This window comes from Saccopteryx bilineata, chromosome 4, assembly GCF_036850765.1.
Source record: "Saccopteryx bilineata isolate mSacBil1 chromosome 4, mSacBil1_pri_phased_curated, whole genome shotgun sequence".
In the NCBI taxonomy this organism is placed as follows: Eukaryota; Metazoa; Chordata; class Mammalia; order Chiroptera; family Emballonuridae; genus Saccopteryx; species Saccopteryx bilineata.
This window is the reverse complement of record NC_089493.1, coordinates 264,941,155-264,967,034: the sequence shown is the minus strand read 5'-3', so window position 1 is coordinate 264,967,034 and position 25,880 is coordinate 264,941,155. Positions and strand designations below refer to the sequence as shown.

Here is a 25,880-nt window from a genome sequence, read left to right as displayed (position 1 = left end):
TTCTCACTCTCTCTCCTTCAACACATAGACATGCTCCATCTTCCCACGCTCTACATTCTCCTCAGGCACTCTACTTTGCTTCACCATCAAATTTCTGCTTTTGAAAAAATTTTAATTACTATATAGCTATAAAAATAATTTTAAGAAGAGAGACTACATGGCCTGACCTGTGGTGGCGCAGTGGATAAAGCGTCGACCTGGAAATGCTGAGGTCGCCGGTTCGAAACCCTGGGCTTGCCTGGTCAAGGCACATATGGGAGTTGATGCTTCCAGCTCCTCCCCCCCTTCTCTCTCTCTGTCTCTCTCTCTGTCTCTCTCTCTCTCTGTCTGTCTCTCCCTCTCCTCTCTAAAATGAATAAATAAAAATAAATAAATAAAAAATTTTTTAAAAAATGAGAAACTTCTTTAAAAAAAAAAAAAAAGAAGAGAGACTACAAAGTAATTCCATGTACCCATCACCTAATGTCAATTATTATCAACACTTTTTGTTCTGCCCTTCTGCCCCACCCTGCTGGAATATTGTAAAGCAAATTCCAGATATCATATTGTTTCACCTGTAAATACTTGTGGATGTATTCCTAACAAATAAGAACCTTAAAAAAATACATAATAACACCTAAAAATTAACAATAATTTCTTAGTATTATCCAATACCCAGTGAATGTTATAATTTTCACAATTGTCTCAAAAATTATTTTACAGTTGTATTATTACATGTAGTTCCCATGTCTTATCAATATCAGTTCCCCTCCCCTCTTTTTTTTTTCATGACAAATATTTATTGAAGATACAAAGTTTTTCCCAACAAAAATTTTCAGTTCTGAATTTGGCCAAATATAATTTTTAGTGTCCTTGGACATGTTCATTTATCCTCTTATTATTATTATTATTTGTATAAATACATAGTTAGGTCTAGAGACTTGGTTAAATATAGGTTTCATAAGAGATGCTGTGTTCTTTTCATTTTCTTATCTGAGGATCCCATTGTAACTGGTCGTCATGCTGTTAGGCATGTTAGGGCTGAAGGAGTCAGAAGTTGACAGTCCAGTCCAGCCATTATGAAGCTCCAGAAACCTTCCTAATGCTTTTTGCAGCCTGTGATAGTTGTTCTTGGATCCATTATTTCACTAAATGCTACAAAATGTCAAATTTCTAATTTTATCATTTCTTATACATTCATTAACTGGTATTTTCCTTTAAAGAACTTTACTCACTGCTCTTTTGGTTATCCTGTATGGAAATCCTATTAATGCCACAGTCCACATCTCTTTGGCCTACCTTTTTTTTTTTTTTTAATTTTTATTTATTTATTTTTTACAGAGACAGAGAGTGAGTCAGAGAGAGGGATAGACAGGGACAAACAGGAACGGAGAGAGATGAGAAGCATCAATCATTAGTTTTTCATTGCGCGTTGCAACACCTTAGTTGTTCATTGATTGCTCTCTCACATGTGCCTTGACCGTGGGCCTTCAGCAGACCAAGTAACCCCTTGCTGGAGCCAGCAACCCTAGGTTCAAGCTGGTGGGTTTTTTCCTCAAACCAGATGAGCCCGCACTCAAGCTGGCGACCTTGGGGTTCCAAACCCGGGTCCTCTGCATCGCAGTCTGATGCTCTATCCACTGCGCCACCACCTGGTCAGGCCCTACCTTTTTTTTTTTAGAGAGAAAGAGAAAGAGCGAGAGGAACAGACAAGGTACAGACAGAAGGGAGGGGAGAGAGATGAGAAGAATCAGTTTTTCATTGTGGCACCTTACATGTTCACTGATTGCTTTCTCATATGTGCCTTGACTAAGGGGGTTTCAGAAGAGCAAGTGACCCCTTGCTCAAACCAGCAACCTTGGACTCAAACCAGTGACTCAAGCAATGGCCTTTGGGCTCAAGCCAGAGACTATGGGGTCATGTCTATAATTCCACGGTCAAGCCAGTGACCTCACACTCAAGCTGAATGAGCCTGCACTCAAGCCGGCGACCTTGGAGTTTTGAACCTGGGTCCTCAGCATCCAGGTTGATGTTCTATCCACTGTCTATGTCACTGCCTAGTCAGGCTCTTCAGCCTCTTTTATTTTTTACAGAGACAGAGAGAGAGAGTCAGAGAAAAGGACAGACAAGGACAGAGAGATAAGAAGCATCAATCATTAGTTTTTCGTTGCACATTGCGACACCTTAGTTGTTCATTGATTGCTTTCTCATATGTGCCTTGACTGCGGGTCTTCAGCAGACTGAGTAACCCCTCACTTGAGCCAGCGACCTTGGGTCCAAGCTGGTGAGCTTTTGCTCAAATCAGATGAGCCCGTGCTCAAGTTGGCCACCTTGGAATCTCGAACCTGGGTCCTCAGCATCCCAGTCCGACGCCCTCTCCACTGTGCCACCGCCTGGTCAGGCTCTTCGGCCTACTTTTGAGTTTACCATATACACTGAGAGTTGCCCACAAGTGCCCATGTCTTTCTGATTGCCTGGATATAGGATCTCTGTTACTGAGAATCTTACTTCTGTTATAGCCTTAGATCTTGAAGGATATAGGGGTAATGGCAGTTATGGGAATTGTGGAGTTGGCTGGCTTTTCTTTACTGCCCTAGAAAACTTAAAGAAAGAAGTTAACAGGTTCCAGGCATCCAATGAAACCCAGCATTAAAAGAGTGCCTACATGGCGGCACCTAAAAGACTCTCATCTTCAGCTGCTGAAGGAAAGTATGCTGAAAAGCAGACACAGCAGGAGATGATTAAGAGAAGGAACCAAAGTAATATTTGAAGAGATAATAGCTGAGAAATTTCTAAAATTGATGAAAGACATGAATCCACATATTCAAGAAGTTCAGTAAACCCTAAACAAGATAAATACAAAGAAAACCATACTTCGGCCCACCAGAATCAAATTTCTGAAAACCAAAAATATAAAGAGAAAATCCTAAAATAGCCAGAGAAAAAAATATTAGATATTAGATTCAAAGGAATAATAGAATAGTGGCTTACTTCTTAAAAGTACAGGGGGTACTCGGGTTATGACAGTCTCGACATGTGATGTTTTGAGTTTACAACACTCACTCCCATAAAAGCTTTAAAAAATTGAGACTTGCCTGACCAAGTGGTGGCACAGTGGATAAAGCATCAGTCTGGGATGCAGAGGAGCCAGGTTCAAAATCCCGAGGTTGCCAGCTTGACTGTGGGCTTACCAGCTTGAGCATGGGGCTGCTAGCTTGAGCATGGGATCATAGAAATGAACTCATGGTCACTAGCTTGAGTCCAAAGGTCTCTGGCTTGAAGCCAAAGGTCACTGGTTTGAGTCCAAAGTTGCTGGTTTGAGCAAAGGGTCACTGGCACAGCTGTAGACCTCAGTCAAGGAACATATGAAAAAGCAGTCAATGAACAACTAAGGTGATGCAACAAAGAATTGATGCTTCTCATCTCTCTCCCTTCCTGTCTGTCTGTCCCTATCTGTCTCTTTCTCTCTGTCTCTCTCTCTCTTGCTCACTAAAAAAAAAATTGAGACATGAGTGTTTCAGCTTATGCCATTAGCATCATACTTACAAACTATGTGGACAAACTAGTTTGGTTGTGCACAGCAGAAGAATACACAGTAACACAGTGTATGAAGGAGGGAGTTGGTGGCCCCCAGTGCGCTAACCTATGCCATTTTGGACTGTTAAAAGCACAAGTGTTCTGTTTGTGTTAGGCTAGGGTGTGTTTTGACTTAATAATAATTCAGATTATGTCACTGTCATAGGAATGGACTATGTCGCAACCTGAGGGCCCCTTGTAATTGTAGGCTTTGGCCAGATGGCTCAGTAGGTACAGTGTTGACCTGTTGTTCAGATATCCCTGGTTCGATCCTGCTCAGGGTACACATGAGAAGTGACCATCTACTTCTCTCTCCTTCCCACTCCCCTTTCTCTCCCTTTTCCCTTCCCGCAGCCAGTGGTTCAATTGTTTCAAGCATAGCCCTGGGTGCTGAGGATAGTGCTGTTGGAGCACATCAGCCTCAGGTACTAAAAATAGCTCAGTACTTGAGCATCCTCCCCAGATAAGGTTGTCGGGTGAACCTAGTTGGGGCACATGTAAGAGTCTGTCTGACTATCTCTTCTCCTCTAATTTAAAAATAAAAAATTAATGGTAGAAGTCAGAAGAAAGAAAATGGCACATTTAAAGTGATGAAAGGAGAAAACTCTGCTAACATAATAATCTATTCTCAGTGAAAATATTCTTCAAAAATTAAGGCCAAAATTATTAGAAAAACAAAAGCTGAAAGACCTTGTCTCCAGCAGATCTGTACTATAAGATCCCCGAAGCCAAAGGAAAATAATCCCAAATCTTAGCTTGGCTCTTCAGGAAGAAAGAAGTAAACCTGGAATGGGTAAATTAATTGAAGCAATTAAAAAGATGTAGAAAACATCATGATGATTTCTCAAAAAAAATTTAACAGACTTACTGTGTGATCCCGTAATTCTACTTCTGGGTATATACTAAAAAGAATTGAAAGCAGGGACATGAACAGACACTGAACATGAGTGTTCATAGCAGCAGCTATTATTCTCAATAATCAAAAGGTGGAACTGACCCAAATGTCCATCAAAAGATATATGGAGGCCCTGGCTGGTTTGTTCAGTGGTAGAGAGTCGGCCTGGCATGCAGGAGTCCCGGGTTTGATTCCTGGCCAGGGCACACAGGAGAAGTGCCCATCTGCTTCTCCATCCCTCCCCTCTCCTTCCTCTCTGTCTCTCTCTTCCCCTCTCGTGGCCAAGGCTTCATTGGAGCAAAGTTGGCCCGGGCGCTGAGGATGGCTCTATGGCCCCTGCCTCAGGCACTAGAATGGCTCTGGTTGCAACAGAGCAATGCCCCAGATGGGCAAAGCATTGCTTCCTGGTGGGCATGCCAGGTGGATCCCGGTCGGGCGCATGCGGGAGTCTGTCTGACTGCCTCCCCATTTTCAACATCAGAAAAACACACACAAAAAAAAAAAAAAGATACATGGAGCTTGGCCTGTGGTGCCACAGTGGATAGAGTGTCGACCAGGAACACTGAGGTCACTGGTTCAAAACCTGCCTAGTCAAGGTACATATGACAAGCAAGCAACAACTAAAGTGAAACAACTGAGTCGATATTTCTCGCTCCTCCCCCACACTCTCCTCTCTTTGTAAAATCAATAAGTGAAATCTTAAATAAAAAATATATGGATAAACAAATGTGGTATTTACATACAGTGAGATATTATTCAGCTTTAAAAAAGAAGATTTACATTACAACATGAATAAATTTTAAAGAAACTATGCCAAGTAAAATAAGTCAGACACAAAAGACAAATATTGCATGATTCCACTTATGTAAGGTACCTAGAATAGTCATATTCAGAGACAGAAAGTAGAATGGTGGTTGTCAGGGTCTGGGGGAGCAGGGGAAATGGGGAATAGGGAGTTAGTGTTCCATAGGTACAGAGTTTCAATCTAGGAAGATAAAAAGATTTTGGAAGTTGATGGTGGTGATGGTTGCACAACAATGTCAATATACTTAATAAACTGAAATGTAAACTTAAAATGGTTAATGTGGTAACTCTTATGTTTTGCATATTTTACCACAATAAAAATATTCAAAAGATTATTAACTGTTTAGGCAACAATAGTAACAGTGTATACTGAGGTTTCTAACATATGTAGAAGTAAACTATTTGACAACACAAAGGGTCAGGGGAAAACTACATAAATGGAATTATTTATTGTAAAGTTTGACACCTTCCCTCAAGTGCTAAAATACTCATTCAAGGTACATTGCAATAAGAAAAAAGGCATGACATAATCTCCAGATTAACCAGGGGAAAAATATAAAAAACATAACCAAAATGCCATAGAAAATATAAAGTAGGATAATAAAAATAATATTTGGTTCATCTAAAAGATTACAGGAAAGGAAAAACAAAAAAACAGGTGGAACAAATAGAAAGCAGGGAGCAAGATGATAGAAAAGACACATTAAATTTAGTATCCTAGCCTGACCTGTGGTGGCGCAGTGGATAAAGCGTCGACCTGGAAATGCTGAGGTCACCAGTTCGAAACCCTGGGCTTGCCTGGTCAAGGCACATATGGGAGTTGATGCTTCCAGCTCCTCCCTCTCTCTGTCTCTCCTCTCTCTCTCTCTCTCTTTCTCTCTCTCCCTCTCCTTTCTAAAATGAATAAATAAAAAATTAAAAAAAAATTTAGTATCCTAAGCATTCCAATTTATGGTTGAGTGACTGGGTTGGTTGAAGAGTTATCCCAATATGCCAAGGTTGCAGGTTTGGTCCCTGGTCATGGCACATGCAACAATCAACCAATGAATGCATGAAGAAGTGGTATAACAAATCAATGTTTCTCTCTCTAAAAAATTCAATAAAATTTAAAAAAATAAATAAACATTCTAATTGGCAAGAGACAGAGATTTCCTGGATTAAAAAAAAACACTAAAAATGACAATGGGCTCTTTTATATATGAAAAAATTTCTCTAACCTAATTGTAACACCCACAAAAAAAACAAAAACAAAACTGACATACATAGCTTAAAAAGGAGGAAATAGAAGAAAGAAGCATGGAATACCACCAAAAACAAAAACAATTGATAGAAACACAAAGGAGAAGAACCGAAAGAGATACAGAGCTACCAGAAAACAAAACATAAAATGGCTATAGAAAATCCTTATATGTCAATAATTACCCTAAATGTAAATGGACTTAACTCAGCAATAAAGAGGCACAGAGTAGTAATTTGGATCAAAAAGCAAAACCCAACCATATGCTGCCTTCAGGAGACACTAAGCTGCAGGGACAAAAGTAGACTCAAAGTGAAAGGTTGCAGCCCTGGCCAGTGGCTCAGTGGATAGAATGTTGGCCTGGCAAATGGATGTCCTGGGTTTGACTCCCAGTCAGGGCACACAGGAGAAGCAACTATCTGCTTCTCTCCCCTCCCTCTCCTTCTTCATTCACTCTTTCCTTCCCACAGCTAGTGACTCAATTGGTTTGAGCATGACTTCAGGCTCTGAGGATAGCTCCATTGGAGCACATCAGACTCAGGTGCTAAACATGGCTTGGTACTCAAGCATTGGCCCGAGATGGGGTTGCCAGGTGGATCCTGGTCAAGAGCATGTGGGAGTCTGTCTCACTATCTCCCTTCCTCTTACCTTAAAAAAATAAAAGGTTGGAAAATGATTCTTCAAGCTAATAATACCCAAAGGAAAGTAAATGTAGTCATACATATATCTGACAATACTGACTTCAAGACAAAGGTAACAAGAGAAAGATAGACATTTTATAGTAGTAAGGGGACTCTATATCAGGAAGGGATAATACTTCTTAATGTATATTCACCAAACCATGGAGCACCAAAATATATAAGACATCTACCAAGAGAACAAAAAAGAGAAATAGAAAAAAACACAATCATATTTGGAGAGCTCAACACACCATTGAGAGCTTTAGATAGGTCGTCCAAACAGAAAACACTGGGGAACATTTTTTTTCATTTTCTGTTGCATGAGGTTTTAGAACTGTTTCTATATATTTCTGCATTACTAAATCCAAATCTGAAGTCTATTTTTTGGTGCATGCTCTAGTTTTTATGCAATTTTAATTTCTTTTTGTTACAGTTAATGGCATGCATTGGTTTTTAAATTGGAGTTAAAGGGCAACAACTCTTGGATTGAACATAACCACAAGGCAATTAATGTTTTACAAACATCACTTTTACATAATTGTAGTTGTTTTTAAGTGTAAAAAATTATTATCTGATAAAAACACCCTCTTATTTTGTTTTAAGATTGAATCATGGCTTCTTTGAGTAGGCGTAAATGTAAGAATAATCTCTCCACCTTCTGTTATATATGTGGCTGTTACACACTTCAACGTCAAAGGTGCAATATTTCATCATTTGTGACATGTGCATATATTGCCTATTTTCAAGTTCCCCTTGGTGATCAAGACAAAAATTGGGCTCCTCATATTGTGTGTCATAATTGTGAGAAAATGCTTCGTGACTGAACAAAAGGAAAACGCAAAGGAATGCCTTTTGGTATTCCCATGGTTTGGCGTGAACCTAAGGACCATAGCAGTGACTGTTATTTCTGTCTGATCCATACAAAAGGCATCAGCAAGAAAAAACAGCATATGATCGCATATCCTAATATTCCTTCAGCAATACGACCTATCCCACACTCTGAACTGGAACTCCGGTTCCAGTTTTCAATGGTTTTATTTCTTCTAAGGATGAAGAAAGTGAACAGGGTGATCAAGTGATTTTGATAAGATGTATGAGGAAATGGTTCTAGAATCTGAAGGGTCTTCTTCTGATGCCAAGCAGTCATTAACCCCTCAGCAGTTTAGCCAACCCAAATTGAATGACTTAGTAAGAGATTTGGGCCTATCAAAGAAAGCAGCTGAGTTTTTAATCTCTAGGCTTCAAGAAAAGAATGTACTTCAGCAGTCAGCTAAAGTATCTCATTTCAGGAAGTGTGAATAAATTTTTTTTTTAATTTTTTTTTTTTTGTATTTTTCTGAAGCTGGAAACGGGGAGAGACAGACAGACTCCTGCATGAGCCCGACCGGGATCCACCCGGCACGCCCACCAGGGGCGACACTCTGCCCACCAGGGGGCTATGCTCTGCCCCTCTGGGGCGTCGCTCTGTTGTGACCAAAGCCACTCTAGCGCCTGGGGCAGAGGCCAAGGAGCCATCCCCAGCGCCCGGGCCATCTTTGCTCCAATGGAGCCTTGGCTGCGGGAGGGGAAGAGAGAGACAGAGAGGAAGGAGGGAGGAGGGGTGGAGAAGCAAATGGGCGCTTCTCCTACGTGCCCTGGCCGGGAATCGAACCCGGGTCCCCCGCAAGCCAGGCCGAGGCTCTACCACTGAGCCAACCGGCAGGGCCATGTGTGAATAAATTTTTTTGGACTTTTTTTCCGAGCACAAATACTTTGTTTACTGTCATGATATCAGTAGTCTTCTCAGCCAGCTAGGTGTTACCACTTATAGTCCAACAGAATGGAGGCTATTTCTTGACAGCTCTAAATGGAGTCTGAAATGTGTTTTCCTACACAATGGTAATGTTTATGCAGCGGTTCCAATTGGTTATTCAACTCATCTGCGAGAAGATTATAATGACATAAAAATTGTCCTCGACTTTCTGAAGTATGAGGAGCATAACTGGATCATCTGTGTAGATCTTAAAATGTTATTCTGAGCCTGACCTGTGGTGGCGCAGTAGATAAAGCGTTGACCTGGAAATGCTGAGGTCGCCGGTTCGAAACCCTGGGCTTGCCTGGTCAAGGCACATATGAGAGTTGATGCTTCCAGCTCCTCCCCTCTTCTCTCTCTCTGTCTCTATCTCCTCTCTCTCTCTCTCTCTCTCTCTCTCTCCTCTAAAAATGAATAAAAAAATGTTATTCTGTTTCCTGCTAGGACAACAGAGAGGTTTCACGAAGTATCTTTGCTTTCTGTGTTTGTGGGACAGCCGAGCTTAGGAGAAACACTGGACACAGAAGGAGTGGCCGAAACGTGAAGCTCTGGAAGTAGGGATGCAAAATATTGTGAATGAATCTGTAGTTAATCGAGACAGGATAATCCCCCCCCCCCACTTCACATCAAACTTGGCTTAATGAAGCAGTTTGTTCAGGGTTTGAAAAGAGAAAGTGAATGTTTTCAACATATTATTTCTGCTTTTCCTGCCTTGTCTTTCAAGAAGATAAAAGCAGGTGTATTTGATGGACCTCAAATTCTAACCCTCATATGTGATGAAGAATTTGTGAGGAAGATGAATAAGGAGGAGAAAGCAGCATGGCAGTCTTTTGTGGCAGTTACAAAGAACTTCCTTGGCAACAAAAAAGCAGAAAACTATGAACTTCTGGTTCAAAGGATGCTGTTGGCTTTCTGCAACATTGGATGTAACATGAGCATTAAGATTCACTTCCTGGGCCCTGGCTGGTTGGCTCAGCGGTAGAGCGTCGGCCTGGCATGCGGGGGACCTGGGTTCGATTCCTGGCCAGGGCACATAGGAAAAGTGCCCATTTGCTTCTCTACCCCTCCCCCCTCCTTCCTCTCTGTTTCTCTCTTCCCCTCCCGCAGCCAAGGCTCCACTGGAGCAAAGATGGCCCAGGTGCTGGGGATGGCTCCTTGGCCTCTGCCCCAGGCACTAGAGTGGCTCTGGTCATGGCAGAGCGATGCCCCAGATGGGCAGAGCATTGCCCCCCGGTGGGCAGAGCGTCGCCCCTGGTGGGCATGCCGGGTGGATCCCGGTTGGGCGCATGCAGGAGTCTGTCTGACTGTCTCTCCCCATTTCCAGCTTCAAAAAAATACAAAAAAAAAAAAAAAGATTCACTTCCTGAACAGTCACCTTGATAAATTTCCCGAAAATCTTGGAGCTGTTAGTGATGAGCTGACTACTGCTGGAGCATCAAACGAGATTGTCCTGAACAAGTATACAAACACAAGAGCTACAAATGTGAATTTTTGCCTGAATAGAATTTAAATAAGTTTTGAGAAAATTTTATGATTAAAATAAGTGTTTTAATATGTTCTATTTTGAAATTGTATACAAATTCTGATACAATTATATCTTTTAGTGTATTTACTATATTATATAAATTATTATATTTTCACAAAGATGATACCCAAGAAGACATTCTACTTCATTATGTTAAACTAAATGTTGAAAATTTTACAATAAGATGAAAACCTAAAATCTTGAATTGCAAAAAAACTGTAGCTTACAGAGAAAAACTAATGTCAGATTTGAGATAAGCACGCTTGAGTTAGGTAAGAACAAGTGTTTTTGTGGATGCAACAAAAATTTTGTTCCCCAGTGAAATCAATAAAGAAATACTGGCCTTAAATAACACACTAGACCAAATGGACATAATAGACATTTATAGAACTATTCATCCCAGAACATCAGATTATATATTCTTTTCCAGTATGCATGGAACATTCTCAAGGATAGACCATATATTGGGCCACAAAACTAACATCAACACATTTAAGAAGATTGAAATGATACCAAGCATATTCTCCAACCATAGGCTTTGAAATTAGAATTCAACTGCAAAAAGGAAGTAAAGAAACCCACAAAAATGTGGAAATTACACCACATACTTCTAAAAAATGACTGGGTCAAAGAAGAAATAAAAGCAGAGATCAAAGATGTATACAAAAAAATACAAAAAAAAAGATATATACAGACAAAGGAGAATGACCACATGACATATCAAAACTTCTTAGATGCAATGAAAGCAGTAATAAGAGGGGAGTTTATATCATTATAGGCTTATATCAAGAAACAAGAGAGTCCCCAAGTAAACAACCTAATATTACACCTTAAGGAACTAGAAAAAGAAGAACAAAGGCAACCCAAAGTCAGCAGAATAAAGGGAATAGTAAAAATTAGAGCAGAACTAAGTGAAATAGAGAACAAAAAACTATAGAAAAAATTAATACAACAAAGAAGTGATTGTTGAAAATAAAAATAATATTGACAAACCCCTGGCTGGACTCACTAAGGAAAAAAGGGAAATGACTCATATAAACAAAATCTGAAATGAAAGAAGGAAAATTACCACAGACATCATAGATATACAAAGGATCACACTAGAATACTATAAAAGATTGTATGCAACCAAATTCAGCAATATAGAAGAAATGGATAAGTTCCTAGAACTATACAATCTTCCTAGACCACGTCACAAAAAAGTGAAAAACCTAAGGAGATCTATAAGCAGGAAAGAAATAGAAATAACTATCAAAAACCTCTGCAAAAATAGAAGTCCAGGACCAAATGGCTACCCTAGTGAATTCTACTGAACACTCAAAGAAGATTTGGTACCAATCCTTCTCAAAGTCTTCCAAAAATTGAAGAAGAAACAATACTTCCTAACACACTTTATGAAGCCAACATAACCCTGAAACCAAAACCTGGCAAGGATAATACAAAAAAAGAAAACTACAGACCAATATCTCTAATGAATACAGATGAAAAAAAATCCTAAACAAAATACTATCAAATTGAACACAACAATACATTAAAAAAAATAATACATCATGATCAAGTGGGATTCATTCCAGGAGCACTAGGATGGTTCAACATATGTAAAGCAATCAATGTAAAACACTACATCAACAAAACAAAGGACAAAAATCATATGATCCTATTAATAGATGCAGAAGAGGCATGTGATAAGATACAACCTCCATTTATGTTTAAAACACTCAATAAAATGGGTATAGAAGACGAGTACCTCAACATAATAAAGGCTATATATGATAAACTATCAGGCAATATTATACTAACTGGTGAAAAATTGAAAGCTTTTCCTCTAAAATCAAGAACAAGACAAGGATGCCCACTTTCTCCACTCATATTTGACATAGTACTGGCAGTCCTAGCCAGAGCAATCAGGCAAGAGAAAGAAATAAAATAAGGCATTCATATTGGGAAAGAAGTAAAGGTATCACTTTTTGCAGATGATATGATCCTGTATATAGAAAACCCCAAAGACTCCACTGAAAAACTATTAGAAACAATAAACAAATACAGTAAAGTTGCAGGATACAAAGTCAATCAATATACAAAAGTCTCCTGCTTCCCTATACACCAACATGAAATTTCAGAAGCAATCTACAAATTTAATGCAACCCCCATTAAAATCCCAATGTCTTTTTTTTTCTTTTTTTTTTGTAATTTTCTGAAGCTGGAACCTGGGAAGCAGTCAGACAGACTCCTGCATGCACCTGACCGGGATCCACCCGGCTTGCCCACCAGGGGGCGATGATCTGCCCATCGGGGCGTCGCTCTGCTGCTACCAGAGCCACTCTAGCACCTAAGGCAGAGACCATGGAGCCATCCCCAGCGCCCTGGCCATCTTTGCTCCAATGGAGCCTCGGCTGCAGGAGGGGAAGAGAGAGAGAGAGAGGAAGGAGAGGGGGAGGGGTGGGGAAGCAGATGGGCGCTTCTCCTGTGTGCCCTGGCCAGGAATCGAACCCGGGATTTCCGCATGCCAGGCCAACGCTCTACCACTGAGCCAACCGGCCAGGGCTCCCAATGTCATTTTTTAAAGAAATAGAACAAAACAAATCACCAGATTTGTATGGAATTATAAAAGACCCCGAATAACCAAAGCAATTCTGAGAAAGAAGAATGAAGCTGGAAGTATCACATTACCTGACTTCAAATTAGAGCTACAATAATCAAAACAGCATGGTATTGGCAGAAAAACAGACACACAGACCAACAGAACAGAACTGAGAGCCCAGAAAGAAAACCATATATATATATATATATATATATATATATATATATATATATATATGCACAAATAATCTTTGACAAAGTAGCCAAAAACACACAATGGAGAAGAGAAAGCCTCTTCAATAAATGGGGGTAAGCCTGACCAGGCGGTGGCGCAGTGGATAGAACATCAGACTGGGATGCAGAGGACCCAGGTTCAAGACCCCGAGGTTGCCAGCTTGAGCATGGGTTCATCTGCTTTGAGCAAGGCTTTGAGTCCAAGGTTGCTGGCTTGAGCAAGGGGTCACTCAGTCTGCTGTAGCTCCCCAGTCAAGGCACATATGAGAAAGCAATCAATGAACAACTAAGGTGCCAAAACAAATAATTGATGCTTCTCATCTCTCTCCGTTCCTGTCTGTCTGTCCCTATCTGTCCCTCTCTCTGACTCTTTCTGTCTCTGTCACACAAAAAAAGTAAATAAATAGTGCTAAGAAAATTGGAAAGCCACATGCAAAAGAATGAAACTTGACTACATTTTGTCCCTTTGCACAAAAGTTAATTCAAAATGAATCAAAAGACCTAACTATAAGATCTGAAACAATAAATTACATAGAAGAAAACATAGGTACTAAACTCATGGACCTTGGCTGTAGAGAACATTTTATGAATTTGATCCCAGAGGCAAGAGAAGTAAAGTAAAAATAAATGAATGGAACTATATCAAACTAAAAGGCTTCTGCACAGCAAAAGAAACTGACAACAAAACAAAAAGGCAGCCAACTAAATGGGAGAAGATATTCACAAACAACAGCTCTGATAAGGGGTTAACATCCAGAATATATAAAGAACTCACAAAGCTCAGCAACAACCAAGCAAATAATCCAATTAAAAATGTGGAGAGGACCTGAACAGACACTTCTCCCAAGAGGACATACAAATGCATATAAATGGCCAACAGATATATGAAAAGACGTTCATCTTTGCTAACTATTAGACAAATGTGAATTAAAAGTACAATGACATACCACCTCACACCTGTTAGATTGGCTATTATCAAACAAGACAGGTAATAACAGGTGTTGGAGAGGCTGTGGAGTGAAAGAAACCCTTATTCACTGCTGGTGGGAATGTAAACTGGTACAGCCATTATGGAAGAAAGTATGATGATGGTTCCTCAAAAAACTAAGAATAAAATTACCATTTGACCCCACAATCCCTCTACCGGGTAGATACCCAAAAAACTTGAAAACATTGGTATGCAAAGACACATACACTCATATGTTCACTTCAGCATTGTTCACAGTGGCCAAGACATGGAAACAACAAAAGTGTTCCTCGATAGAGGATTGGATAAAGAAGATGTGGTACATGTATACAATGAAATACTACTCAGCCGTAAGAAACGATGACATAATGACATTTACAGCAACATGGATGGCCCTTGAGAACATTATACTGAATGAAATAAGTAAATAAAAAAACTAAGAACTATATGATTTCACACATAGGTGAGACATAAAACTGAGACTCATGGACATAGATAAAAGTGAAGTGGTTACCAGGGGAAGGGGTGGGGAGGAGAGGAGTAAAAGAGAGAAAAAAAAGAACCCCCCACAACAGTGATCATATTCAATAATACTGTAATAACTAGGTATGGTGTCAGATGGGTACTAGACTAATTGGGTGATCACTTTGTAAGCTATATAAATATCTAATCACTACGTTGTACACCTGAAACTAATATAATACTGTATTTCAACTGTAACTGAAAAACAAATTTATTAAAAATGAATACTATTAAAAGTTTATAAGGATGAAAATTGGAAAAAAACAACAACCAACAACAAACCAATTATATGCTTTTTACAAATGACATATTTTAGGTATAATGACATAGAGAGATTGAAAACATAAAGATATAAAAAGATATACCCAACAATTATCAACTCTCTGAAAGCTGGGGTGGCCATACTAATAACACAGTTATTAATCTAGGCATGTTATACACGATACTCCAGTGTCTCTAGAAGGTTAAGCTCCAGTTACCCTTGACAATAATCTGGTCTCTAATGCACTTCTTACTGGCTTTTCTCCCTTCTGTCTCACTTTTCCCACCTATTCACTTATGTTTCTGGGATTACCTCTTGGAAATCCAACCAAGACTCTCTGAAAGAGAGTTTGAACAGAAAAGGCGGCATAAATGCATTATTCTTTCTCTTTATTTATCCATCTTCAAATAATGAGTTGGTGCTCTACAGCCTCCTAAGGTGACCAGTGAATCCTTTTTTCTTTAGTGTCTTTACTAATTAATAGATTTTAATACATTTTCTGTTTTTAAATAAACTTGATTTTTCAGAACTGTTTTAGATTTACAAAAAGTGCAAAGATATTCAATAGTACAGAGAGTTACCACACATCATGCTTCCAGTTTCCCCTATTTTTTAATTGAATTTATTGGAATGACACTGGTTAATAAAATTATATAGGTTTCAAGTGTACAATATACATCATTTGTATATTGTATTGTGTGCTTACCACCCCAAGTCAAGTCTCCTTCCATCAGCATTTATATTCGCTTTACCCTCTTCTACCTACTCTATCCCCTTCCCTCTGCTAATCACTATACTGTAGTCTGTGTCTACAAGTTGTTGTTTTTTCTTAATCTCTTCACTTTTTTCACCCAGTACTCCAACACCCTCCCCTCTGAAAGCTGTCAACCTGTCCTCTGTATCTATGAGTCTGTTTCTGTTTTGTTCATTAGATTCCACATATAAGTGAAATCATATGGTTTTTATCTTTCTCTGCCTGGCTTATTTCACTTAGCATAATACCCTCCAGGTCCATCCATGCTGTTCTAAAGGGTGAGATTTCCTTTTTTATGGCTGAGTAGTATTCTATTGTATAAATATAACACAGATTTTTTTATCCACTCATCTGCTGATGGGCACTTGACTATTGTAAATAGCACTGCAATGAACATAGGGGTGTATTCCCTATTTTAATATCTTACATTAGCGTGGTATATTGTCATAATAAATGAAGTAATATTGACACATTATTATTAACTAAAGTCCATACTTTATTCAGATTTTGGTATTTACCTAATGCCCTTTTTCTGTTCCAGGAGCCCATCCAGATACCACATTGCATTTCTTTTTTTTTTTTTTTTTGTATTTTTCTGAAGCTGGAAACGGGGAGAGACAGTCAGACAGACTCCCGCATGCGCCTGACCGGGATCCACCCAGCACGCTCACCAGGGGCGACGCTCTGCCCACCAGGGGGCGATGCTCTGCCCCTCCGGGGCGTCACTCTGTCACGACCAGAGCCACTCTAGCGCCTGGGGCAGAGGCCAAGGAGCCATCCCCAGCGCCCGGGCCATCTTTGCTCCAATGGAGCCTTGGCTGCGGGAGGGGAAGAGAGAGACAGAGAGGAAGGAGGGGGGGTGGAGAAGTAAATGGGCGCTTCTCTTATGTGCCCTGGCCGGGAATCGAACCTGGGTCCTCCACACGCCAGGACGACGCTCTACTGCTGAGCCAACCGGCCAGGGCCCACATTGCATTTCACTGTCCTGTCTCCTTAGGTTCCTCCTGGCTGTGACAGTTTCTCAGATTTTTCTTGCTTTTGATGATCTTGACAGTTTTGAGTAGTCCTGGTCAGACACTTTGTAAAATGTTCCTCTATTGTGATTTGTTTCTGATATTCTCTCATGATTAGACTAGGGTTATATCTGAGGTAGTTTAATTCATTCCAGCCATTATTCTCTCTCTTTTTTTTTTTTTAGTCTCATGTTGTTGCATTTTTAGTCTGTAGAAACCCCTGCAAGCTGGCTCCTGTGTTTTTTTGCAAAGACCCTAGTAATCATAGTTCCATCTTTTCTTTCTGACATGACAAGATTTTTCTAGGCTTATCATCTACGTTTCCTTTCACAAACCTGGAATCAGTTATTTCTACAGGGGGCCTTAGTTTCTTTTAGTGGGAAATGGTATTTAGAGACCATAGTCAGGCAGGAGGATGGTATTCCTACTGAGCTGTTGCATAGTTTGAGACTTTTCAGTGGGTACAGCTAGAAAATAAGTATTTTAGAAAGTGAAAAATGCCTGACCTGTGGTGGAGTCATGGAGAAAACATTGACTAGAAATGCTGAGGTTGCCTGTTCGAAACCCTGGGCCTAGCCGGTCAAGGCACATATGACATGCAACAAGCAAGCAATGAAAAACAAATATGAAGCAACCAAAATGAGAAGTTGATACTTCTCACTACCCCCAACCCCCATAAAATCTTAAAAAATATCAAGGTTTCTCTCTGTCTCTTTCCCTTCTTTTATTTTTTTTTTGGTAAAAATCAATATAAAAAAAATTACCATGCACAATAGAACAAAACAAAACTACTGGGCTTTGTCTGAGAACATATGCTTCCTAAAACATTGAACATCCCTTTGTTTTTCAAGGAGGAACTCTAGCAGATCTGATAATGGTGTTGAATGAAACTTATCCGGTGGGTAAACTTTCCCCTGCCACAGGATGAAAACTTGTGCGGGTACCATTTCTCTACTTGCTCCTAAAGGATCCTGTTGTCATTGTAAATCACAAAACAGTCCCGATTTAGACCAGATTATGACTCAACCTCAAACTCACTGAGGGGTATCGAGCAAGGCTGACAGATTTGGCTGGTAAAGAAACAACAAGACCTTTTTAGATTCAGACAGTTTCTCATTTACATAGAGAGCAAAAGCAAGATCAGCAAAGGTGTCAGCTGCCTGTGTCCCTTGTTCAACAGAAGGACACCAAAACAAACGATGACAATGCAACAGGAGGGATGGGGCACCCTGCGCTGACAAGCCACTTCCATGCTCCAGACAAGCAGTTCAGTTGCCTGCAGCTGTATGTTAAGCTGGGGGAGGCAGAAACCCCCAGATTTCATTAGACCTCAGGACAGGGTTGAAAGTCTGATTGAGGCCAGCTCCTCACAATCTTCTTGTGTTCTCATTCATGTCCTGGGAGGGTCATGAGGCATTCTGCCACAGTTCAGGTAAGCTGTGGTGAAACCTTGTCTAACATGGCCCGTATAGAGACATGCACAGTCACCAGGGCACTATGGAGGAGCCATTTCCCTTCCAAGTGTTAAGACTTCCTCTCTTCCTTCCCCGGTTCAGGTCGGTGGCAGAGAGAGAGCCTTTGGTCCAGGAAGGAGACATTCTGCTCCATCTACCTGTTTACGCTCTCCCCCTCTTACTAGCTACTGTTTTGACCCTGGTAAGATAAAAAAATACAGGAGGTAGGAGACGTAAGGCAAGGAGATGATTCCCACATGGCTGGATGCCAGGGCATTTTTGGAGCATGGCTGAAGTCTAGAGGTGACTCTTCTTGAGGGTACTTTGTCATGTCCAGGGCTGGGTCTCCCTGAGGCACTTCCTGAGATGTGATCCACAGGACATACTCATGTCTGTCTTCTCAAAGGCACTCCAGAAGAGCAGCCTCCTCTTTCCTGAAGCCACAGACTGCTTTAGTTTGTTCATACACAAGAAAGAGGACAGTCCACTCTTCCTTAACTACAGAGAACATGTGGAGAGCACCACTCTAGGCCCCGCCCCCTTTCTCTCCCTCTTCGATGGACTCAGGAGACACAGAATCAGCCCATGACCATTTCCTCTGTAAATCCTGTGGCTGGTGCTCTGCCACTGGAACTGCATATCTATCATAATTTTGAGTCTTAGTGGAACTTTAAAAAAAATTTTTTTTTAAGATTTTTAAATTTATTCATTATAGAGAGGGGAGAAAGAGTGAGAAAGAGAGAGAGAGAGAGAGAAGAGGGGGGGAGCAGGAAGCATCAACTTCCATATGTGCCTTGACCAGGCAAGCCCAGAGTTTTTTGAACCGGCAACCTCAGCGTTTCCAGGTTGACGCTTTAGCCACTGCGCTCTTAGTGGAAATTTTTAACATCACGTTACTCACATCCTAAAAGATTTGCTCCTTTTGAGTATCATAGACTCATAATCTTTTACAAACTCATCTTACTTCATTGACCATAATTTTATTTTTGTTCTTGATCTGCAATTGCCACTCCTTGGCCAGTGGCTGTCCCTTTAAACTGGCTCTCTGTTCTTTGTGGTGATGAATCCTCAGTTAGTCTTGAAAGCATTCTTACTTTCTGACAGTAAGATGTTTTAGGCCCTGCTTGAGGTTTTCTGCCTCAAACATGGAATCAGCTACTCGTTCCAAGGTGCCTTGGCCCTGGATATTCAAACACTATTTGAGATAAAAATTTAGGCCGTAGACATGTAAATTTTTATGGTTTCCTATCATTACTTGGGGGTATTGCAGGATGACAGAACAAAAAAATTGCATTTTATTTAAACACAAAAACGGTAATGAACTAATGTAGCTACTTTAGACTTAATTATAATTTACTAAGTCCCCCCCCCCTTTTTTTTTTGTATTTTTCTGAAGCTAGAAACGGGGAGAGACAGTCAGACAGACTCCTGCATGCGCCCGACCGGGATCCACCCGGCACGCCCACCAGGGGGCGATGCTCTGCCCACCAGGGGGCGATGCTCTGCCCCTCCGGGGGCGTCTCTCTGTTGCGACCAGAGCCACTCTAGCGCCTGGGGTAAAGGCCAAGGAGCCATCCCCAGCGCCCGGGCCATCTTTGCTCCAATGGAGCCTCGGCTGCGGGAGGGGAAGAGAGAGACAGAGAGGAAGGAGGGGGGTGTGTGGAGAAGCAGATAGGCGCTTCTCCTGTGTGCCCTGGCCGGGAATCGAACCCGGGACATCTGCACGCCAGGCCGACGCTCTACCACTGAGCCAACCCGCCAGGGCTACTAAGCCTTTTCTTGTGCTGATATGAGTCTTTTAATTTGTTTTCTCCTTTTGGATTGAGTTTTTTCTATTTTTCTATTTTATCTCCTTTCCTGGCTTATTAGATGTAACTGTTTTGTTAATTTAGTGGTTGTTTTGGGATATAACTCAACACAGCCAGACTTTGATATTATATCACATATATTCTAAGAACTTTACAACACTATACTTCCATTTCTCACTTCCCAATGTTCTGTTGTCATACATTTTATTTCTACACCTGTTATGAACTCCATAATGTATTATTATATTTGCTTTAAATGATTAGTGATCTTTTTTTTGTTTTTGTTTTATGCAAAATGCGGGGAGGCACAGACTCCCACCTGAGCCCCAACAGAGATCTACCCAGTAAGCCCTGCTAGGGGGCGATGCTCTGTGCATCTGGGGTGTTGCTCTGTTGCTCGCAAGTAAGCCATTTTAGCACCTGAGGTGGAGGCCATGGAGCCATCCTCAGCACCCAGGGCCAACTCACTCCAACTGCTTGAGCCATGGCTGTGGGAGGAAAAGAGAGAGAGAGAGGGAGAGAGAAGGAGGAAGAGTAGAGAAGCAGATGGTCGCTTCTCCAGTGTGCCCTGACTGGGAGTTGAACCTGGGACTTCCACACGCTGGGCCCACACTCTACTGCTGAGCCAACTGGCCAGAGCTGGTGAGTTTTTAAAGAGTTTTAAATAATAAAAAATTGCTGTATTTACATAAATACTGTTTTTGATTTTCATTCCAGGTATCATTTTTCTTCTGCTTGAAGAACATTCTTTTCTTTTTTTTTTTTTACACAGGGACAGAGAGAGAGTCAGATAGAGGAATAGATAGGGACAGACAGACAGACAGGAACGGAGAGAGATGAGAAGCATCAATCATCAGTTTTATTTTTGTGACACTATAGTTGTTCATTGATTGCTTTCTCATATGTGCCATGACTGCGGGCCTTCAGCAGACTGAGTAACCCCCCACTCGAGCCAGTGACCAAGCTGGTGAGCTTTTTGCTCAAGCCAGATGAGCCCGTGCTCAAGCTGGCAACCCCGGGGTCTCGAACCTGGGTCCTTCCTCATCCTAGTCCAACGCTCTATCCACTGCGCCACCGCCTGGTCAGGCATATTCTTGAATATTTTGTCTAGTGTAGAGAGGCTGGTGATGAATTATTTTAGTTTTAATATGTCTAAGAAAGTTTTTATTTTGCCTCTAGGGTAGTGCCCTGGCCAGTGGCATGGACAGAGCGTTGTCCCAGAGTGCTGAGGTTGCTGGTTTGATTTTGGAGTTGCCAGTTCAATTCTGGGGTCACTGGCTCGACCCTGAGGTCACTGGCTCAGGCCCCAGTCAGGGCTTGACCCAGAGGGGGCACCAGCTTGATCCTGAGGTTGCCAGTGTGAGCCTCAGTCAGGGCACATATGAGAAGCAATCAATGGGTGCACAACTAAATGGAATGAGTTGATGCTTCTCACTCTCCTTTTCCACCCTCAAAAAAATTGGGGTAAAATATACATGAAATAACATCTCTCATTTTAACAATTTGTAAGTACAATTCAGTGTCATTAAATATACTGTAATCCCAATGTTGTGTACCCATCACCACTATCTATACTCAAACTATTACATTATCCCCAACTTAGACTTTGAAACCATCAAACAAGAACTCCTTATTCCCTCTGCCCCAGCCCCTGGCATTCTACTTTCTGTCTCTATGCCTTTACCTACTCTAGACACCTCACACAAGTGGAATATTTGTCTTTTTTGTGTCAGCCTTATTTAACTTAGAATTATGTTTCAAGCTGCATCCACATTGTATAGCATGTATCAGAAATTAGTCCTCTTTAACTTTTTTTTTTTTTTTTTTACAGAGACAGAGAGAGAGTCAGAGAGAAGGATAGATAGGGACAGACAGACAGGACCGGAGAGACGAGAAGCATCAATCATTAGTTTTTCGTTGCGCATTGCAACACCTTAGTTGTTCATTGATTGCTTTCTTATATGTGCCTTGACTGCGGGCCTTCAGCAGACCCAGTAACCCCTTGCTCGAGCCAGCGACCTTGAGTCCAAGCTAGTAAACTTTTTTGCTCAAACCAGATGAGCCCACGTTCAAGCTAGCGACCTTGGGGTCTCAAACCTGGGTCCTCGGCATCCCAGTCCGATTCTCTATCCACTGTGCCACTGCCTGGTCAGGCGAAATTAGTCCTCTTTAAAAAGGCTGAATAATATTCTATTGTATGGATAGGTTACATTTTGTTTATCCATTCATCTCTTGATGGACACTTGGGGTGCTATCGTATTTTTGTTCCTGTATACCTAATGTGTCTTTTTTCTGATGGCTGCTTTTAAGATTTTCTCCTTATTACTGACTTCATGAAATTTGATTATGATGTAGTTTTATACACTTCTCTCTGTGTTTCTTGCACTTAGGACTTGTTGAGTTTCTTGGATCTGTTGGTTTACAGTTTGTATCAGGTTTGGAAAATGTTTGGCCATTATTTTTTCCAATGTTTGGTTCCCTTCTCTCTCTTCTCTCCCCTCCTTTGGGGACTCCAATTATATGTGTATTTAGCTGCTTGGAGTTACCCCCCTAGTTCAATGATGCTCTGTTTATTTTTAAAACAGCTTATCTTATTTAATTTCATTGTTTTTTATCATAAATATATATAGTATAAAATATTCAATTTTAACCATTTTTGAATGTACAATTTAGTGGCGTTAATTACATTCACAATGTTGTGCAACTATCACCATTATTCATTTTCAACAAATTTTTTTATCACTCCACACAGAAATTCTGCAACCGTTAAAACTCCCATTCTCTCCGTTCCCAGTAACCTCTAATCTACTTTCTGTCTCTATGGATTTGCCTGTTCTAGATGTTTCATATAAATGGAATCATATATTTGTCCTTTTGTGTTTATTCTGTTCATTTTTACTGTCTTTCTTTTCCCCCATGTTTTACTCTGGATAGTTTCTATTGCTGTCGCCAAGTTCACTAATCTTTTCTTTCGCAGCCCCCAATCTGCCATTAATCTCGTCTTGGGTATTTTCATTTTCAGTCATTGTAGTTTTCATCTCTAGAAGCTTGATTTGGATACTTTGCTATGTCTTCCTTATTTCCACTTAACAAGGCATCCTTCCTCTAGCCTCCTGAACATATGGACTATGGTTACAACAACTGCTTTAATAGCCTTGCCCACTAATTCTCTCATCAGTGTCATTCTGGGTCTGTTTGGTTGATTAATTTGTCTCTTCATTATGGGTTATATTTTTCTTTTCTTCGCATGTCTGTTAATTTTTAATTGGATGTCAGACCTTGTGAATTTTACCTTGTTGGATGCTGGATATTTCTGTATTCTTCTAAATACCCTTGAGTTTTGTTCTGGTACACATTTAAATTACTCAGAGAATTTTGTTACTTGCAGGTCATGCTTTTAAACTTTGTCGAGTGGAACCAGAGCTGTTCTAATTTTCCTCACTGCTGGGGCAAGATCTTTCTTCCAGGGGTCCCCAAACTTTTTACACAGGGGGCCAGTTCACTGTCCCTCAGACCGTTGGGGGGCCGCCACATACAGTGCTCCTCTCACTGACCACCCTTCCGGAAGTGCGGCGGGAGCTGTATAAATGGTTTCAGGGGGCCACATGCGGCCCGCGGGCCGTAGTTTGGGGATGCCTGCGAGGGTTCCCACTCTGGCTACTGGAAGCACTGGGCACTGCCCCATCCTTTGGGGGGCTCTCTCCCCGGCCTTTGGTAGCTTCCTCACATGCATGTGCTGCGTGTGTGTTCAAAATTCTCAACTGAATACTCAGAGAGGGTCCTTGGCAGGTCTCCAGACTTCTCTCATTGAGCAGCTCTCTTCTTTCTGTTACCTGTCCTGCAAACTCCAGCCGTTTTGACTTCCTAAGTTTCTGGTTATGTCAATTCCATTTGGAGAGACCGCTGGGCTCTCCCTGGGTTTCCCGCCCTGCACTGCAGCCTGGAAGCTTTCTCCAGGCAGTAAGCTGGCACAGCTGCAGGACGCACCTGGTTGGTTTCCTGACTTTCAGACATCACTCTTTTTCATTGCCCCACGTTCAATGTTTTCAGTGCCATTAATTTAGGACGGAGGGTAGATTTGGTCTATGTTACCCCATCTTGACTGGAGAAGTCTAGACCCTTAACTTTGTCCTTTCATCTGTCTACCATTTCACTGTAAACTCTAGGAGAACTAATATAATCTAAAATTACTATCTGGATTCATATAGTGAGTGTGTTATTGGATTTGTTTTTAGTCTAAATACTCTGGAATAAGATTCACAGCATGTAAGCCTATAATTTATTATTTGGAAAGAAAAGAAATCTAGTCTTCCACTAAGGGGACACCAGAATATTGAAAGGTCTAAGGTACCTAATTAGGTGCTCAAATTATGTAAAGTAAAAAAAGAGAGAATAGTGATGATTAAGAACAAGGTGTAAAATTTTGGGGGTATGTTTAAATCATCCATATATATATATATATATATATATATATGAAACTTCTAGATAAAAGGCATGCTCTTTAACATTACTGCATAATGCCAAAAGCTTTTGAAAATGGCTATATCAATCTATATTTCTTCCACTCCACAAAAAGTTCTCACTGATTCAATTTTGGCCACACAGAGTATTGAACAACATTAATTTTTGCCAATTTGTTCTATGTAGATGGCAATTTATTTTATGTGTGCCTTAAAATATAAATAACAGGCCTCCCAGTGCTTACCACAGGCTGTGTTCTTACACTGACTGTACAGAAAGAGGAGGCAGAGTAAACCCACCCATCTGCACTTCAGCCCTGGCTCTTTGCCTGGTCTGTATTGTAAATGGGGAGACATGGGGAAAAAATATATAAATAACAAAATTTGCCATTTCAGCCATTTTTAAGTGTATAACTCAGTGGCATTAATTGCACTCACAATGTTGTGCAACCATCATCATCTATTTCCAAAACTTTTTCACCACTGCACATAGTAACTCTGCACCCATTAAGCAATAACTCCCCATTTCCCCTCCCCAGAGCCCCTGGTAACCTCTAATCTGCTTTCAGTCTCTGTGAATTTCATGGTGTCTCTAAAGCTCCCAAACACCAAACTTTAATCTCAATTAAATTACGAAACATCTTTCCAACTGACAAAGCTCCAAGTGCAAAGTTATAATAAATAAATTTATATGGGCATAGAACCTTTGTTTTTCTTTTAATTAGTTCTTGCCTTCTGGTTGAAAACAGGGAGAATAAGGTCAGTAATAGAGAATTTTTCAGAACCACACACCCTTCTGCTCACCTCTAAGACCTGGGTCCTTGTGCAGCTTATTTTTCAAGATCAAAACTCTTTTTTTTTTAAAGCTTTGAGTTGACTCTTTTTTTAAAGTTTTTATTTGTTGATTTGAGAGAGAGAGAGAGAGAGAGAGAGACAGGAACATCTATCTGTTCTCGTATGTGCCCTGACTGGGGGTTGAACCAACAAACTCTGGGCTTTGGGATGAGGCTCTAACCAACTGAGCTATCGGGTCAGGGCACAAGATCAATGTTCTTGATCATGTTAAAGTAGATCAGGAGGTTAATTTATGCTGTAAGCTGACTGTCAGGTTGGGGACAAGCTGAAGTGTTTGGATGGTGGGCATCTGATTCTTCAGTAGGCATCTGATTCCTTATCACACCACAGTCTCTCTGCCATTTCTGAACATTCTGTTTCAAACACATATTAATATAATATGCCTTCACTCTTTAGAGTGGGGTTGTTAACCTGAGGTCCTGTGATGGTTTATGGATAAACCATTCACTAAGTCTGTGAACTTGAGTGGGAATAAAATTCTAT

General features: G+C 40.8%; 1 non-coding gene across 1 annotated transcript; it reads left to right on the top strand.

Annotated features, from left to right (window-relative positions):
* Positions 1–24,770: 24,770 nt before the first annotated feature.
* Positions 24,771–24,901, top strand: LOC136336675 (small nucleolar RNA SNORA51). The gene has a single exon (XR_010731508.1). It is a non-coding gene; the product is annotated as a small nucleolar RNA SNORA51 (small nucleolar RNA).
* Positions 24,902–25,880: the final 979 nt, after the last annotated feature.